Source organism: Lissotriton helveticus, chromosome 10 (assembly GCF_964261635.1).
Source record: "Lissotriton helveticus chromosome 10, aLisHel1.1, whole genome shotgun sequence".
Lineage (NCBI taxonomy): Eukaryota > Metazoa > Chordata > Amphibia > Caudata > Salamandridae > Lissotriton > Lissotriton helveticus.
The window spans coordinates 734,655,138-734,673,755 of NC_136071.1; the positions used below are offsets into that span (position 1 = coordinate 734,655,138).

The following is an 18,618-nucleotide window of genomic DNA, read 5'->3' on the forward strand; positions in this document are numbered from 1 at the left end:
AAAAAAGGGAACTATTTTTTTTTAATTAACCACACCATGGGCACGTCGATCCCAATAAATTTCAGCCACTTCAACCTCTGTTCAGATGTTCTTTCAAGTGATTCGAGGGGGACAGTGACAAGGAAGAGAACAGCACTGTTACAGTTAGACCCAGAGCCATGATCATTCAGCTCCCTGTGGCCTCACAGTAATGTCCCAGGAGAAAGGAAAACAAGCATTGGCATAGCCAATAGGTCTTGCCTTTGGGACCTTATAAGTATTTAGTTATCCAGCACAATATCGTTGGTTCAACAATATCAACTGTTGCATGGCTAAACACTTATAAGGTCCCAATGGCGAGACATATTGGCTATGCCAATGCTTGTTTATGGCTTCTGAGAAGTGTTATGTACCATGCAAGAGGTGTCGCAGCACTGCAGTTGTTAAACATAGGAGCTCAGGTTACCCATTAGCAGCGCACTGCTCATTGGATGCCAAGAATACCTCCATGGGTCGGAACTCTCCAATGGCTAGGGGAGTGCAGCAGGAAAATCAGGGTTATATGGCTCCACCGCCACTGCCACAGCCCCCAATCCCCCACACTTAATGGAGCTTCAATTACGTCCTTTAGTTAAAATGTTGGTTTAAAGGCCTTGCGTATACATCACCATTACATTTTAGCAACATTACCTTTGTTCTCTGTAGCCATGTTTTTAAGCCACCCTTTGCAAAATCTACACTCTTCCTTGATGGATCTCTTCAGAGTTTCTCCATTTTGATAGATTCTCAGAGGCCACATGGTGTTTTTTGTCTGTCTTCACCGAGCTTTGGAACTCCTCCCATGTAACTATCTTACATGCGAGTTCCTTTCTGATGCCGCACCAATAGTTTTTTTTCGTGATGGATGTAGTGCCCCCTCTGGAGGGATCTAAAGACAACCAGCACCAGCAATAATACTTAATTTGCATACGCTGAGTAGTTAGGTGGAAAAAAAAAAGAGTGGTGGATAGGCTAAAGATATTTTAAATATGTGGGACAAACTTCCTAGTCTGACCCAATATGTACTGAGCCACGTGCAAGGACGCAGGAATACCAGTGTAGAGTCTACCTAGCTGGCAAACTCTAGAACGCTCTCTAATAGCAAACTCTTCTCTGGCAACGCACTCGCTGCCTATCACATAAACTAACCACCTCTACCTTCTGATGCACTACAATGTAATTCTCTGCAGCCGTGGCCCGTGCAGGTAAGAGCGGGGGCAAGGTGGGGGGATTTCAACAGTCAATGATGATGGTGCACCTTTAAGAAAAGACAAAGAAGCAACAGCGAATGTGGCTAAATCCTAGCGCTGATGCACTTAATCCTACAAACAAAGGGCCTGAATTTGACATTTTACCCATGTCTCTTGAAAAAACTAATCCATTCCTCTTCTACTGTTATTATAGTTATAGGTAATTAGTCTGGCAGTAGAAGTTCAATGTTTGCATATGCTTTTTAAAACAATACGTTTTTGTTTTAAATGATTTTTATATTTTTTTTACAAGTTAAATGTTATTCAGCTTGCCTTATTGTAGAGGTAAAATTAATTTCATCACCAAATGTCTGCATGTTTTAAAAGTCTAACTTCTCTTAAGGATTATGGGAAACTGATAATGGATGCATCCCTTCCTGGCTCTAAACGGGTAACACATTAATGCTAAGGAGGGTATGCAGTGTTTAATGGGATTCCATCTCGCTGGTGTGTGTTTAGAAAGCAATAATGCACAGAAGTGCAGCCCTTTCTTGAAAATAACTCAGTAGCTGTAAGAGAAGTACTTTGTTCTGCATTCTAAAACATGCGACTGTCAAGCATCCAGGTTCCTGCCTACTATCCATCAAGTGTAATTAGAAATGTCCAGCATCATCATTCTCTATTAGATATTTTAGAAACAATAGTCACAAATGGGCTACCCCCCACCATGCTCCCCTTCTTCACTTCCCAGTTTGTTCTGCCTTGCAGTCTGTCTGCCTATAGCTGTACCTCTATCTCAATCGAATTTCTTTGCAGGCCAGATTATTATGTCCATTGATAGGACCAGTGCACGGACTTTTGTCACCAATAGCACACTAGATATTTTGCCATCCCAAATTCAAAGAGCAAGAGCAGCGTTTGCCGAGTTTAGGAGCTACCTTGCTGCCCAATAATGGCGACCCAGAAGGCAGGCATCTACCATTGTTATGCTTCAAATTCATCCAAGGCTCATTCACCTTTATTGCAATTGCAAACTAGTCAGTACCAACACTAACTCATGATATCAGAAAGTTTTAAAACTTTCAAATGTGTTTCATTCGCCCATATCTGGACCACCCTGATTAACACATTCATAAAACACCAACCAACTTGTGCTAGGCAGCAACAAAGAAACAAAGCGTGACCTCAAACGGACCCCGTGAACGCCAAATGGCAAGAGGGAACTACACCAGAAAAAAAAACAGCAGCCGTCCCAGGCAGAAACAAAACATGGCTGATCACAATGCTGGTAGAGTGTGCACCATTACGGAGCCTGCCTGGAGTGATCTAATTATCAAGCAAATTGACAGAAAGACAGCTGCAAGGTTTGCAGATATTGTTACAAGTGTGTCGTAAACAGGCACAATTGATAGAATGATTGCGCAAGCATCCCGGGGGGAGGGGCTGCGTAAGCGCCGCCCTCAGCAAAAACTGCTGTCAACAGTTGTTGTTACCCTCATTTGACTAAATTGAACACGCGGCAGTCGCTTCGGCTACCATCAACAGCAACCAGTCACACAGAGCGTTTCCCTTGCGGGAGCGAGCAGCAGCACCATCTGTTTTGAAGATAATTACTAACAGATTGCGTTGCTGCTCGCTCCCGCAAGGAAAACGCCAAACGTGCACGCATTGAAATAAAATGCTGATTGATTCCAAAAGGTCCCCTCCTATGCAGTGCATGCGCGCTGCATAGGCAAGACCTAAAAGGCAAGACGTAGGCATAGCACCAAATATGGTCCAGAGAAGAGGGCGCTATTGGGACTCATTTTTCCAATTTAAAAAAAGCAGATTCACAAGGTGTGTGAAGGTCACTCCGGACATTGCGGCTTTCCTGGGGCTTCAAGAAAATGGGAAGTAAATCCTGCAAGAAGAATTACGGGGAAATCCAGGCAATAAGTCCTGGAAAGAAAAAAACGCGGATGATTAATCTGAGGGTCTATGTGATCAGGGACAAGTAAATAAGAGTAATGCCCTGAGCGCTTACCGTGGAACCCGGCTGCCGTTCTGCAGTCTTGAGAAATGACCGTGTCCTGTGTGTAAATACACTTACCCACATCGGCGTGCACAAGGAGGCGCAACGCAGCTTGTGCAATAGACTCGCTTGCAGCAATTGGATGCTGCACAACAACAAGCGCTGTCGTACCCGTGTGGCTGATTGGATTGGAGCCACTTCTCGAGGGGAGGTTCTGACACGAGGAGACGACCCCCCCCACCCCCCCAGCGGATGTGTTGAATCAATAGAACGAAAGACACTGTTCCTACAGGTTGGATACCGGATAAAAGACCATGGGCTGTTCAAAAACTATAGGTTGCAAATCTGATATAATAAATATCAAACCTACTAGTACAGTTATCCATTTATAGAATACTTATTAAACTTCCATGAGGCACATGCAATCGAGTTTCAGATGTGTTTCAGTACCAGATGAGTACAAATCTTACATAGAAACAAATGGCTAACATGTAACAGACCTGGATGGTTACAATGGGTCTAATCTCAACGGGTATGTTTTAATGCAAGGAGTCCCAGTGTTCACAGTACAGTATTAAAATTGCAGTAACAACATATGACCTGTCAAATGCATGGTGAGAACTGCATTGCGCCAGTGGCGAGCAGGAGTGTACTAAACATGTTCTCATGTACATCAGTGACACTAAAGTTGCCCCATTTGTCTAGATGTCTCTTCAAGCTCGCTCAAGCCCATACGGACTGTGTTAAGACAATGGATCCATTTACACTCCTTTAAATTGAGAGCGTACGATGTTGAACCACCTCTAGGATGTGGTTGTATCTTCTACCACCCACCACTTCAGGCTTTCAGGGCTGTGACTCTTTAAAATAAAGTGTTCGACCAAAGGTGCACCCTGTACGTTGCATTTTATCCTGCTCATATGTTGTAGTATTCTAGCCTTCACTTTTTGTGTAGTTTGCCCTATGTATAGCATGTCACAGGGGCATTTAATGGCGTAAACTACATCCATGCTATTGTAGTTGGTGTGTTGGCAGAGATTGTATGTCTTACCCTCATGAGTGAAAGATGATCCTACAACTGTCTGGGAGCAGGCCTTACAATAGCCACATTTCTGGTGTCCCTTTAAGGGGGGCAAGCCCAGTTGACTCCTAATGTCTGGTGGCTTAGGGGGTTCCAAAAACGCGTTTACCACGGTGTCCTTCACATTTTTTCCTCTCAAAGGCAAAGATGGGATCTTGTGCGATACCTATTTCAGACCAGGCCCCAATACCTTTTGACTATCTTTTTAATGTCCTGGCTACGTGTATTGAATGTTGTGATGCATACGATTTTGTCGTGTATGGGTGTTTTTTGTTTTAACTGGAGGAGGAGGTCACAAAGACAATACCAGGCACGTTTTCTTGACCTCTTCAGTAGTCCCAGTGGGTATCCTCTCTCCCGGAGGAGATTGGTTAGGATTTCTGTCTCCTTGAAAAAATCCAATCTGCAGGCACTATTTTGTCTCAAGCAAAGGAATTGCCCATAGGAGAGGTTATCCTTGAGGCTGCGTGGGTGATGTCAGTTAAATTTGAGGAGTGTATTACGTTCCATCAGTTTCCTATACAGGTCAGTGTATAGTCCTCCCTCATCTATTTATAAAGGTGAGATCCAGGAAGCTAATGGACTTATTGCTGAAACCATTTGTGACTTTTCTAAATGTGAAAGACTAATTTCATAGTTTAACTGAAATTATTGAAAATGGTGTGCGCTAATCATCCTGTTGCTAATGCATGTGTAAATTGTATTCACTAACTGGGGAATAGGAGGCTTTTCCCCCTGATCCATGCACCACATAGATAATATACCCCTACAGTGTAACAAGTATGTTACCCTAGGTCTAAGGCCTCTATGTAAATCTCTTAAAACTTTTCAATGGTTAAGGAGCCAAAAACTGAAAGGACCCATTGAACCAGGAGGCGCTGTGAGCAAAAGAGTGTGCTGCTGGTTCAAAGATGCATGCTTTGCTATTAGTGATGGGAAGAAGCAGCTGCTTGACTGATCCAACTATCTTCTAATAGCGAAGCTATGTGGTGCATACCTTGCTCATCTGGCTACCGAGTGAGTATAGGTAACTGGTGCTGCCGGTACCTCATGTAACTCAAATGTTAAATAGATGGCAATTGTGATGTCAAGAAGGGTTACGTTTTAGTCGGTAAACCTAAGATTTGGGCTACTCATTTCCTGTATATTTTCCTCATAGGAGTGAAAACATCCGTACTGTAATAGAACCATCTACATTAATTACAAGTTTATGGTTATTCTGGTGTATAATACCGTGTGCCAATCACACATTTGAAACAGTATTCTAATGGAGAAAATAGGTATCAAATTACACCTAGGTTGAAGATGCAATTTACTGTAATCAAATACTGCAATTATTGCAAGTAAGAGCAAGAGTTGTCTGTAATCTGTAAACAACAAAGCTGCTTTGGGGGGGAGGAGCCAAGCTCGCGTCCGAGATGGCCGCGTTTTAGCTCGGCTCCGATCACTCTCCTGTCTGCAACAAATATCCTGTACTTTATCCTGCCCCGGGAAGTATTCCACGATGTGCAGTGGAACGACGATAACTCACAGGCACTTACCGTTTGCTCCGGTGATTCCTGGGTGTCACGGATCCTGAGTTACGCCCCTGTCTGCTTCGGGGCCTCCGGAGCGGCCGGACCTGGCACTCCTTGGCGGCGCCCGGGCTGGACGGGGCGCGGTGGCCGGCCCTTGGTGGTGGTGTGGAGTCGGTCGGAGGGGCCTATGTGCTAATAGACCGATTGCGGCCTCCCGGGCCTGGTCCGGTGGTCCTGCGGCCTGGTGTTGGGGAGCTGACTTCCATGGACGGGGTTAACCGTACATCTGGCTCGTCTCCCCTTTGTTCTCCGGCCCGGCCATTTTGAGTTCCTCCGCCCGGACTCGGAGAACGGTGCCGGCGGCGTGTGGGGTGCCGGCGCATCGCCTTCTTCTGGTGGCTCCCCTTCCTGCCCTGGTGGCACTTCCGCTGGTGGTTGCCGGTGTCCTGTTTTGCCCCGCTGATATCCGGGCGGGGGTCGGTGTTTGCAGCGGCCCCGCCGGGCTTCTAAGATGGCGGCCGGCCCCATGATTCTCGGCCTTGCGGGGACCGGCGATGCGAGTCCGCCGCGCGGCACGTTTGCTGAATACTGTAAAGGTGAGCCTACGCTCCGCGACATCCTCGCCGCCCTGCGCTCCTGGGGGGCACCCATGACCGCACCGACCCCTATCCTGGAGGGGGGTCCCTTTGTTGGGCCTGCCGGACCCCCCTCGGTTTGTGCGGCTTCATCTCTGTTGTGTGCTGCTGGAACTTTCCTTGGGGTCGTGGACCTGGAGGCTGCTGATGGTGTGGATGTGCGGGGGTCCGCTGCCCTTATTCGTCCTGTGCCTCCTTCTGCTCCGGAGGTTCCCCGGCTGGATCCCTTCTGGTCCGACCTCGATGGGTCTCCTTTTCCTCTTTTGCCTCACATGGCCGTACGAAGATCCTGTGACGGTGCCGCTGGACCGGCTTTCTCCGTATTCTCATCGGAACTTTGCCTGCTTTGCCTGAAGTGGTTACTGTACTTTCTGGATCATCCGGGTCACGATCGCTACAACTTGAGTGTATTTTTGATTCGACTCCCTGTTATTCACCTCCTGTTTTATGTGATCTGGTTCCTGGTGCGCTGGACGATTACAGTTTGCGAAAAACGAGGACAGGGTTGAGCTGATCTTGCCTCTATGGACTGTTATTTTGTGGTATGGTTGGGTGATCCGTTCATAATTGTATGATTATGTTTGATACGTCTTTACGTTCCTGGAGCTTATCCGTGTGTTTATTATCTTCCCGTGGGCTCTGAGTATTTTCGGGCGGGGGGGTGGGAGCTGAAGGGGTTTTGATTATGTGGCTCCTCTCCCGCTGTTTTTTCCCTGTTTCCCCTTCCCCCCCTTTTTAATCTAAGTGATTCTTTCTTTCTTATATTTCTCTATATTTCGGGTTCTCATTAGGGCGACAGGCACGCTGCTGGGGGGTAGGCCATAGCCTTCTGCAGGGGTGCAGGGTGGGCTGTGCGGGGTGGTGGGGGGGGTCTGTTTATTGTATCTTTCCCTGTTCCTCTTTTTGGTTCTATGGCTCTTATGTATCCCCTAATTTCGTGGCGCGGTGTCAGCGCGTAGCCCCCCGGGGTGTTTGTGCTGGCATGGCCCTTTTGGTATGTCTGCTGTCACGGTTTACTACGCATTCATTTCTCCTGTTGCCACTAGTTACATGTGCCGAATTAGTATTGGGTGCTTTGTTAGCCGTGGGGGGCGTGCACTGACGCTGCGCCCTCACTTTCCCCCTCCCCTTTTTTTGATGTCCTCTTCCTCCCCTTTTTTCCTTTTCCCCACCCCATTTTCTTTTCCTCCCTTGGGTTGTTGTAACGGAGGGCTTTTAGTTTTGTAAACGTATTTTTTGCTGTTTTATTATTATGTGCCCTGATAGTGGTGGGTGGGTGCTGAGCAGCGATTGTGATTGTTCTTGATGGGGGACTCACGTTCTGCCTTTGCCAAAATGTATTGTTCTGTTGGTCTTTTCCTGTATTCGAGACTTCGGCTTGCTCACGGCCCACCACGGCCCTCTGGACTTTACAGATTGACATTATCCTGTGACACCCTTTTTTCTATTATAAAATTAACCTACGTTTATCCTGTCCGTGATGGCGACTCAAAGACTTGTTGCCTTTGCCTTTCATATGAGCTATTTAGAAATCCTGTTGTCTCTCCTGTATTGCCTCGTATGTTTCTTTATTGTGGTGGCCGGCCCGGTGGGTTGTAGGCCCGTATCTGTGCACGCCTTCTGTACAATAAAGGTTTTAAAAAAAAATTTTTTAAAAACAAAGCTGCTTTGTGTATTGCACATCAAGATTTGTAGGGATCTAAACGCACCAAAAGGGTTTTGTGCCATTTCATTAATGGTCGTATTTCTTTTTCCCTCTCTCTCTCGACTACACTAACTTGTGCATCCCAGAAGGAATAATTTAAATGAGTGAGGTCCTTCCAAATCCTTGATTCGTATTCTCCCAATACCACGTAGGTAAGTAATTGTTTTGTTTGTTTCCTAAAAGCCATATACAATACAAAAAATAAATACATACCTACATTGTTGAAAAAGAAATAGAACTTTTAGCACTATTTATCTCCCCGGGGTGTGCTTTCACATCACCTAATTACTAAAGTCTATTATTTTGTTAGGTGCCCCACGTATTTTGATGTAGTGCCCCTAAAATAAGTAGAATTCCCCTAAAATAAATAGAATTTTATACACTATCGTGCTTGAACCTGGAGTGCAAAAAAAAGCAGTTTGGGGTATTTCCCGCGAAGATTCAGCAGTGTGGGCATTGACAAAAATATATTCATAACTTTCATGCTCCATATTACAAAGCAGACACACGGGTGACTAAGGGGAGTTTTCCCATAGTCTGCCAACTTGGCAGACAATAGAAAAAGTCTAAAACGTAAAAATGATTTTCACCTCTGTGAAATTATTTTCTGATGCCAGTCAAAAACCAATATAAAATAAACTTTTTTTTATTATGTCTTAGGTCCAGCACACTGAATCATAAATCATGCCTTGGATTTAGCATTGGCAGTTTAATGTTAGTCCCATAGTCCCTCTCCATATTTTAATGCAAATCTTTTTATTGATCTCACAATTACATAAACTTTGTGCCGCAAGTAAGACAGATGAGACTTCCAGTTTAATTTATTTATTAGGGCACTTAGGTATGTATAATTTGCTACATGCTTAATTTCGTTAGGCCCTATAGTTCAGATAGATTTCTTTTGACATCTAAACGATATAACCTTTGTTTTGCCGATATAAAACTGCATGTTGTCAGTATTGAGGGCGTGCACACTGGTCTATTGGGCTTGTAGGTTGATCTGTGTGATGGAAAGAAAAACTAAGTCATCTGCATATGCCATATACTGGACTTTGATGTTATTGATTAAAATTCAAGAGCAACAGAAAAAGATAAACAGATAACGGTCTAGTGCAGATACATCCCTTAAATGGGTATCAAATGAAATCAAACTACTGATTGGCAAAAATGTGGAAACAGCTAAAATTTCTATTCTGGGGCAAAAGAAAAGCGTTTATTTGAGGTGCACCTACACACTATTTTACCAGATAGAAGAACAGTGGAAAAATAGGAAATCTTAAAATGAACATTGAAGAGGCAGACCAAGTATTACAAAGAGGTACATGACAATAACATCTGCACAAGACCGTTTCAATTAGTACAAGGAGAGATTAGAGATAAAATATATTTCAATGTGCAAACTAATGTTTAGGATGCAGCTGGAGTGACTACTTTCGGGGGTCTAATTGGGTTGGGGGGGGGGGGGAGTTACGTTGTGCATTTCAGGAACTAAATGCAGACAAATGATATACATATGGGGTAGTTTTTGTCTTTCAACACTGTGCTCCGTGTCACAGAGAGGTTGAGGATCGAGAATTGACCCCTCGGCCAGGTGAACGACTCCGCAAAGGATGTTGAGATTGGGTGGTTTGTGTAGGGCGATAACATATTATGGACCCCCACTGAATCACTACTTGAATACGGAGACCCCCCACTCCTCCCCCACAGACTCATTATTGGAAGTAGAGGACCCCTGGCCTAAGCAATTTATATGATTTGAACCTCAAAACAATACATAAAAATAGAAAATCAAGTACACACAAAAAATGCTTACATTTTGAAATATTTTGTTTAATTCGCAATCAAATATAGAAAGTTTATAAATGTGCTTTTTAAAAATTGTATATACTTTACTAATTGTAATATTTAATTAGGCGAAACAGTTGCAGACCACTTGAGTGGACCTTGCGAACCCTAAGTTAAGAATCATTGCTCTAGATGAATGAAAGAGCAGAGGGAGATGATTGTTGTAGGCTGGAGATTATCATGGATGAGGATATTCATAGACTTGATTTGTGTGCATGTCAGAAGATTTGGTCAACAGAATGAGTGAGAAATGTTAACAATTGATATGCGAGATACTTCTGGGTTATAGTCAAATATTTTAAGTAACTATTTGAAAAGAAAACTATATATTCATGAAAAAAAGCTAAAATACAATGAAACTACTATAAAATAACAGGAGAACAATTGGGGAACGCCTTGGCTAAAAGGGCTATAGAAAAAAAAGTAAATTAATCAGATACAAGACAGCAGGTAATATGGTACGTGGACAAAACAAGACAGGCGGTACAATGCCTCAGAGTGCATATAAACGATAAGAAACAGGCAAAGGTAAAAGAACAACATAGTCAAGGAAGGCAACCCAGGTGGTTTAATCTTGCCTGCAGGAATAAAAAAAGGGCCATTCGGAAAATAGAGCAGAGTCAGAGGATAAGTTATGAAGTTGAAAACTTAGAGATCCTGCTCAATTTGAAGAAAGAATATAAATCCTTAGTAAGAAAGCAGAAAAGGATTTTTAAAGAAAAGTGTTGGGGGAAACCTACTACAAACAATAGAAACTAAAAATATAAAAGGGTTCTGGAGGTTGATACAAGAGGGCGCTGGAAGGACACCTGGAAATATGAGCTGTGTTGTGGAAGAGGCGGCTTGGGTAAACTACTTGGGTAATTTATACAAAGCAAATAGGAACCTGGAAATAAATAAGGAAAAATCTATTTGGACAGTCTCCGTAGAAGCGTTAAAACCAGCTTTTAATATAGAGAAAGTAAAAGAAACAACCAAGAAGCTGAATTTATCTCGTGCAGCAGGACCAGATAACCTTCCCGCCATCCTAATTAAAACTCAAATAGATTGGTGGGCAAGTTTCCTATCACACATGTTCATGGCCATTTTAGACTCAGGTTGTATCCCTAAATCCTGGAGAGGGTCAATAATTAGACCATTAGATAAAAAGGGAGATAAGAAGGATCCAATGAACTACAGGTTAATTACCTTGCTGGACATTGGTGAAAAGGTATTCTCAAAAATAATCCTTGGTAGATTAAAGGAGTGGGTGGAGCGGCGGTCGATAGTCCCAATAGAACAGGGAGGCTTCACGGAAGGTCACTCTACTATTGACCACTGCGTAGCCTTGTGTGCTGTGGCACGGAAGTCCATGGAGCTGCAGGGCAAGTTGGATTGCTGTTTTGTGGACTTTCGCGCAGCATGTGACTTGGTGGATAGGGAGTGTTTGTGGGAGACCATGAGAAACTATGAGTTTCCAGCTGACCTTCTGATGGTAATCCAGGGGCTACATCATCATAATTGGGCACAAGTAATTAAAGTCACATCTGGCGGCCTAACACCTGAAATAGCGATAAATAATGGGCTTAGGTAAGGTTGTGTTTTGGCTCCGCTCCTTTTTGCCATATTCCTAGCAGGCCTGCCCCTTACTTTGGGGTCTGCTAGAGGCGCAAGCCCAAAAGTAAATGGTAGGCATGTGTCCTGTTTGCTGTATGCCAACAATCTAGTAATATTGGACCAAACCGAGGTGGGTCTACAAAGAAAGCTGAATACTTTCAGCATAAACTGTACAGCAAAACGTTTAACAGTTAACATGGACAAACAAAAACTCTGTGCTTCGGGAAGAGGAATACGAAGTGCAATTGGTACTGGGGCCAAACCAAACTAGAAATTGTAAATGAATACAAATATCTTGGAATATGGTTTACTAATCCTTTGAAGTGGGGTATGCACCTTGAGGAACAGAAAATAAAAGCACAACTGGCGGTATGTGGGCTGAATAGATTTAACCGCAGTTATGGAGATATGTCCCATAAACCCCTATTGACGGCCTTCAAAGCAATGATTCCCCCGCAACTCCAATACGGACATTTTTTGTATTGATGGTAAAAGCTCCTGGGATAAAGAGGAAGGGAAATGTTAAAAATCTTTATTGTCCCTCCCAAGCTCTGCAATGATCCAGACAATTAGACTGGAATTGGGCCTGACTGCGTGGAATGTTCAGGTACAACAAAGTTTACTTCGATTTTGGAATCGTTTGGGTCTTGGGGAGGTCACTGAGGTATCTCAATGGTGTATGAAAGAAATTCAAGTTAGGGAGCTAAAATGGGCTAAAACCACAAGAAGTAAACTTCAGTCCATTTGTGACCACCTGAAGGTGAAAATAGATCCGAAGACATTACAAATCAATGTAATAAAGAGTGTACTTAAAATGTAGGGAAAAGAATTGTGTAGAGCAATAGACCGGGAGTATTTGATTAAGAAAGACTTTGTAAAATTTATGAGCAATAGCTGGGAGAAAGTCATAAGCTATCCTTACCTAGACATATTACCAAATCGATGGTTAAGAATGGAAGTCCTTAGGCTAATAATTGGTATTAACCCGGATGTAACAAATAGTGCAATAAAATCCGGCCTAATGCAGCCTGATGGTAACGCATGTGTAGGATGGGGATGAAATTTAACATTCTACACATTTTATTTGATTGTCGAAAATGTTTACATTTACGTAAATTATTTCTTCGCCCGATCTTTTTAAAGTATGATGTAAAGGCGCGCTTGCAAGCATGGGAGCTTCTTGCTGATATAGAAAATCTAATTGGTTCTGTTGGGTGCGTATTATTTCTTCAAGTCATAGTGATGGTGTAATATATACAAAAGTGATGGGGGGGGGGGGGGGGGGGGGAGGGAGGGAAGAGATGGCCAGAGAAGCAAATATTTCAAGTAACTCTGCGGACTGAATGAATAAGTCTCATCGCAGAATCTTTTGACTGGCCCAAGGGATATATTGTCTTTGACAATATATCCCTTGGACCATCACTGAGCAGCAAACGTCACCTTGTAACATGCTACTTTTCCCTATGTGTTTTTGACAGCCTTGCAAATTTAACTAGGGTATTTATGAATGATGCAATTTATAAAAGCTCTTAGAATACCCCATATGGTTTGTGTTTATTATGATTAATTGGTCTTTCTATGAATAGACTCTTGACCAGTCCAATTTCTTGAAAAAATAATACCCACGGACAGAACCAATTGTATTTTTGTTTATGACTGCCCAGGTTCTGAGGGATACTGGGTTACCTCATCTATATCTATACTTATATTATAAAGAGAGAGCCCAAACCTTTGAGGCGGGTAATCTCAGGAACCACAGCACCAATCACAACACCCAATACAGCATTGGAAAGGGCAGTTGTAGCAGAAGGACATAGGCTATACAGATGCCCACCATATACATTTGAAAGGTAAAAGAACCTTACCAGCAAAGTAGTCCCTTGTGGGTGTAGGCGTGAGCGCGGCATGACGACGAAAAAAAAGCGTTCCTTAAACGTGTGCGTTGTGCTGGGGGCGTGAACAAGGCCAATGGGCGTGGCAATTCTGCGACAGCAAGGGGTGTGGCCAATGGGCGCGACAACCGGCAACAATCGCGCGGCACATCCCCCCCCCCTAAAAAAAGCGTGCTTTGAGGGCGAGTGGAAAACAAAGGTGTGCGTTGGGCCGGGGGCGTGTCCAATGGCAATGGGTGCAGCAATTACGCGGGAGCAAGGGGCGTGGCCAATGGGCGCGGCAATTGCCGGGGCTTAGGCGGGGGCAGACGCGACTGATCGTGCCTGCGGGGACAATAACTGCACAGTATCCTGCGCGCTGTCAGACAGTCAACTCTGCATAAAGGACCGTGCCTGCGGGGACACTAACTGCAGCGTCTCCTGCGCGCTGTCACACACTCAACTCTCTGCATAAACGAATTGACACCAGGCGCACAACATCAACCAGGGCTGGAGCCGGGCTCAGGCGGCGGATAACGCGACTAAGCGCGCCTGCTGGGACACTAACCTTTGAATAACCTTTGAACTGACTGCACTTTCCCCACACGTGCAGCGTCTCCAGCGCGCGCTGTCACCCACTCAACTCTCTGCATCAACGACTTTACACCACAAGCACAACATCAAACAAAACTGGAGTCGGGCCTCAAGCGGGGATGGCGCGATTCAGCGTGCCTGCGGGGACACGAAATTTACAACTGAATGCACTTTCACACACGCTTACCTATGGAAGTGGAGTACATACACACTAGAGACATCTGCTAATACTTCTTACTCCGAGGTACACACAGTATCTGCACACATATGCCTAACTATTGTGACACTTCATGCTAAAAAATTTCTCTACCGCGAGATTTTAAAATACATTTCCTTTGCCTATTACACACATTCTATTTCATACCCGGACAACGTCAGGACGGGCTGCTAGTTGTTAGTAAACGGATATGGAAAATCTAGATATCGCGATAGCCATTGGGAAATATATGCAGGGTCTATATAAATTCCCTACTTCATTAGAGGCTTAAGTGCAGAAAAGCGTATCGCAATTTAAAATGAAATATTACTGTTTTTTAAAATTGTTAGGAATTAGGTTTTTTAGGATAATATGATTTTGAAGTTAGGAATAAGATTTTATAACGTGTAAACCTTTTTAAAATGACAATGTATGAGTTGTGGTTCAAGGACCAAATGGTCTAAATAAACAGTATGTTTTGAATTGAGATTCAAGATAAGAACCACTCTATCTAAAGATCCCTCTGTTTTAAATATTAATGATCATGTAACAATTATAGCAGGTAATAGTCAACATAACTCAAAATTTGTAACACAATTGCATGCAAGGACAGATACAAGAAAGACTCAGAACTGGTTTCAGATTTTAATCCTAACTCTGGATTTCTCCTCAGAAAAAACGCTGATATTTCGAAGCGCATCTCTCAGAAGAACGATAGAGGTGCAGATCTAACAAAGAATGGAGGAGGTCACTAAGGTATTAAAAACCAACATGAAGTGTGTGTGTGTGTGTGTTTAAGAAAAACAATAGTGGGGCTTCACCATCACTCTAACCTCAAAATGGCGAGCAGCAATTAATCAGTCCCGTAGCAGTAGAGCCACAATACTCAGTGTTCATAATTAAGTGTAATTTTTTTCCTCAACTTGTCCTTTCTAGATGTCCCCACCTTGTTCTCCAAATTGGATATGGATGGCACTGCAAATTTTTCAGATTTCTGGCATCTTTGGTGAGCTTTTCCTTGTGTTTGCAAAAAAACAGACTGTTTTCACTCATGTATTCAGGGCACAAGCACGCCTCCATGATAGAAATACAGTTCCCAATTTCATCAACTGCCCATTCCAATGGAGGAATTGGGATCTTAATCTGCTGTGATGAATTCTGGAGGTCTTTCCTTATCTATGCCTCACTACATGACAAAAGAGTTTCTGAACATTCAGAACCCTCTAGATGATCGCCTTTGCAGGGATGGTTCCACAGGGCAATACCTTTTTCATTCCCTGCACATCTTTTATTCTTCAGACAGGCACATTTAACCCTTAATTTTTTTAATTGAAAGGTTAAATGGCCCAGGACTTGACTTAACTCACCAGAGGGCATAAGTGTATTAATAGTAATACTCTGAAGATTGGGTTTTAGAAAACATTACTTGCACATCACAAAGTAAAGTATTCTGATTTGTTTTTATCCTATTAAAATATTTTTTTCATCGCACAGAAATGCAGAAAATGGGATTTCACAACTACAAAAATATAATTGTAAATGGTTGTACCGTTGACTTATTAGGTATTTACATGTGTGTTATGAAAAATCTGATTTGGGGAAAATGGCAAGCGAGATGATCAATAGCTAAACATCGTTTATAGTACTCAATTTACAACAATAATATCCAGTCTTAAAAAAATGAGGATTATAAAGGCAATGCCAAAAAGAAAGGTAGCATGGATGAACCTCTACCTTATATAGCGCTTCATAATGCCCCAAGGACGCTTCTAAAAGCTAAACATAATAGATGCTACTATTTCTCAAATGGTGATGATACACACCACCCCCAGCCTTTATAAAAAATACAATAAAAAAATAAAAAACAAACAATAACAAAACAGTAAACCAATCACTAATTACCAAATGGAGGCAGGTAAACAAATTACTTCCACACAAAAGGTCTACACTGGCTCATGCTTCCGGTTTTCAAATTCATGGCATGGCTGTCCTGCCTGGAAAAGGAGTGACACTAGGCACCCGCACTCATTGTATACTAACATTTGATTTGCACATTAAAACTAGAAATAAATCCTCTTAACAACTATTAAGGGTGTGAGACAGCAAATCCAATGAAACAAAAAGAATAAGGAATCATAAATCCGGACAGATGGCTGGCCAGCGAGTTTCGGATGGGAAGATGGAATCACTATGAAAGTACAAATTAAGCGCTGACAGCATTACAAAAAAGCGCAATACAATCGATACGGAGGGGAGCTGCCTATAGCACTGGATAGGTCTCCTCCCATGAGCCGACAGTTCTCTGAACATTAGGCATATCTTTTGGGTTGTACTGGTTCTGCCCTTCTGCTGACAAAATACCACTAGTCACCGTTCAGACCACCTTTTTTCCTGGTGCCTAAACAGCACCCAATCGTTACAAATAAAGCATGTTACTGGTTGACATTTATTAAAGCGCCCCAGAGCAATCCACTCTTCCAATTTCTGTTCCCGAAACTAATAGGAGCTTCTGATCTGGACTCTTGGGCGTCTGTCGCCCCCAGATTGGTCCAACAAAAGACTCGCACCCCCCCGAACAGTCCTGCTTCTCCACTGCTCTTGTCAAGGTACATACTTTCAAGCTCTGCAGAGACAGGCGTACTCTTTCAATGGATAAACAACAAACAATGTGAACGATACGATCCCTTACCCATTGAGCTGTCAAAGTTCCTGTGCCAAACAGAATCTAAGTAAATGAAAGCGAAACCAGCCGATACCCAAAACAACTCATTAACTGTCCTCCTGGCCTTGGTGAGAAACCCACTTCTAAGCGTAAGGGGAAGCAGAGCCTGCGCCACAGCAGCATACAATCTCTACTGCAAGGAATACACCACCTCTACAAAGCCCGCAGCAAGCGTCCTCTCACCTCTTTTAAGACAACCGTCCACGGCCTTATCTGCCGCAGTACTGGGCGCCGTCCCTGCCAACAGCCGCGGGGAAGAGGATGGAACTGGCCTCTTTCAAATGGCGCCGCCTACAGCGCAACGGACGCGGGGAGCAGGGCAGCAAAAACGACACAGGGAAGGATGGCGCGGTACGGGGGAGCGTTTGAGCAGCTTGAAGTGTCACCCAGCGCTGCCCAAACGAACAGCTGCCACCCGCGCACTGACACCGCCAGTAGCCGCTCTCCACCACCATTCGGCTATCCGGCCTCAGGATAACACACACTCTCTCAAACTTCCTGCAGTCCACCGGAAGTTCTGCCCCCCAACTCTGCCCCCATTGGCCGTCGTCAAGGGCCCCGAGACGCTGCGCGTGCCAGACGCGACCTTTCCATTGGCTGAAAGCTCGGTGATACGGCGGTCGTGACGTCACTTGAGAGAGGAGGAGCTGTAGTTCGGGGTGTGCGACACGGAGGGCCTCGGGTTGGGGAAGTTGTGGATATCCAGCAGCCTCCTCTTATGCTACTACGTCTTGGTGCCGGCCACACTGTGGGAAGGCAGAGGGGTTGAGAGCGAAATGCCACTTTGGCGCTCCGAGCAAGATAGATGATCTCAACTCAGACACACCTGGCGGGGTAAAGAACGGCAGAAGACGGATGCGGGCGCCACGCCTTCACCCAATGGGTAGTGGGAACGGCAGTGACGATGCTTTTCCGCTGTACGCTGATCTGACGGATTCTCCCGGATTTCCCTTTCCAGCCACGCCCCTTTTAACATTGAGAACTAAGCGCTGAGGACTTCAGACTGCTTTGGGGAGCTTATTATTATATATTTTTTTTTATCCCAAAAGTGTCAGAGCGCTTCACAATAGGTTTATTTGCCCGTTTAACTTGTTTTGGGCCCATGTGTGGGTCCATGTGTGAATCATGTGGCTTTATTAAATTGTTTAAGTGCGATTCTTGGCTTCTTTCCGAAGTCTGATACGCGATGAATTCACCTCATACATGTTCACTTAATCGTGTAATCGTGCTTTATTTCAACTGATTTAAATGGGATGTAAAGGAGGAATGGGGCATACACGTGCTTCACTAGGCATGGCTACCTTTTGAGTGCCCTTGCCTTTGAGTTTTTTTGTTTTTAGTGGTTTTATATAGTGTTAATTCGACCCGAGGACATTAGAGCGTTTTATATGCGCCGACAAAAGGAAATAATTTATCCTTTTGTTAAAAACCCCTCCGTCCGCAGAAATGTTTCGGGGGGGGGGGGGCACATTTTTAACTTCATCACTCGCCTTCCGGGGGGGGGGGGGGGGGGGGGGACCTTTTAACTTCCTAACTGGCCTTCAAGGCACGTTTAATGCAGACGGCCCATTGTCATTCTTTATGTGATGATCAGCAGCAGAGAGAATGACAATGGGCCTGTCGTCTGCTCGAGGTCG

General features: G+C 44.1%; 1 protein-coding gene across 2 annotated transcripts in view; it reads right to left on the reverse strand.

Annotated features, from left to right (window-relative positions):
* The window catches only part of LARP4B (La ribonucleoprotein 4B), a 639,242-nt gene extending 621,727 nt beyond the window's left edge, over nt 1-17,515 (reverse strand). The window contains exon 1 of one of the 2 annotated variants that reach the window (XM_078663295.1): nt 17,165-17,515. The gene's annotated coding sequence lies outside the window, so the exon portion shown is untranslated. The remainder of the gene's footprint in view (nt 1-17,164) is intronic. The other variant, XM_078663296.1, reaches the window with a different exon arrangement.
* Between the last annotated feature and the right edge of the window lie 1,103 nt (nt 17,516-18,618).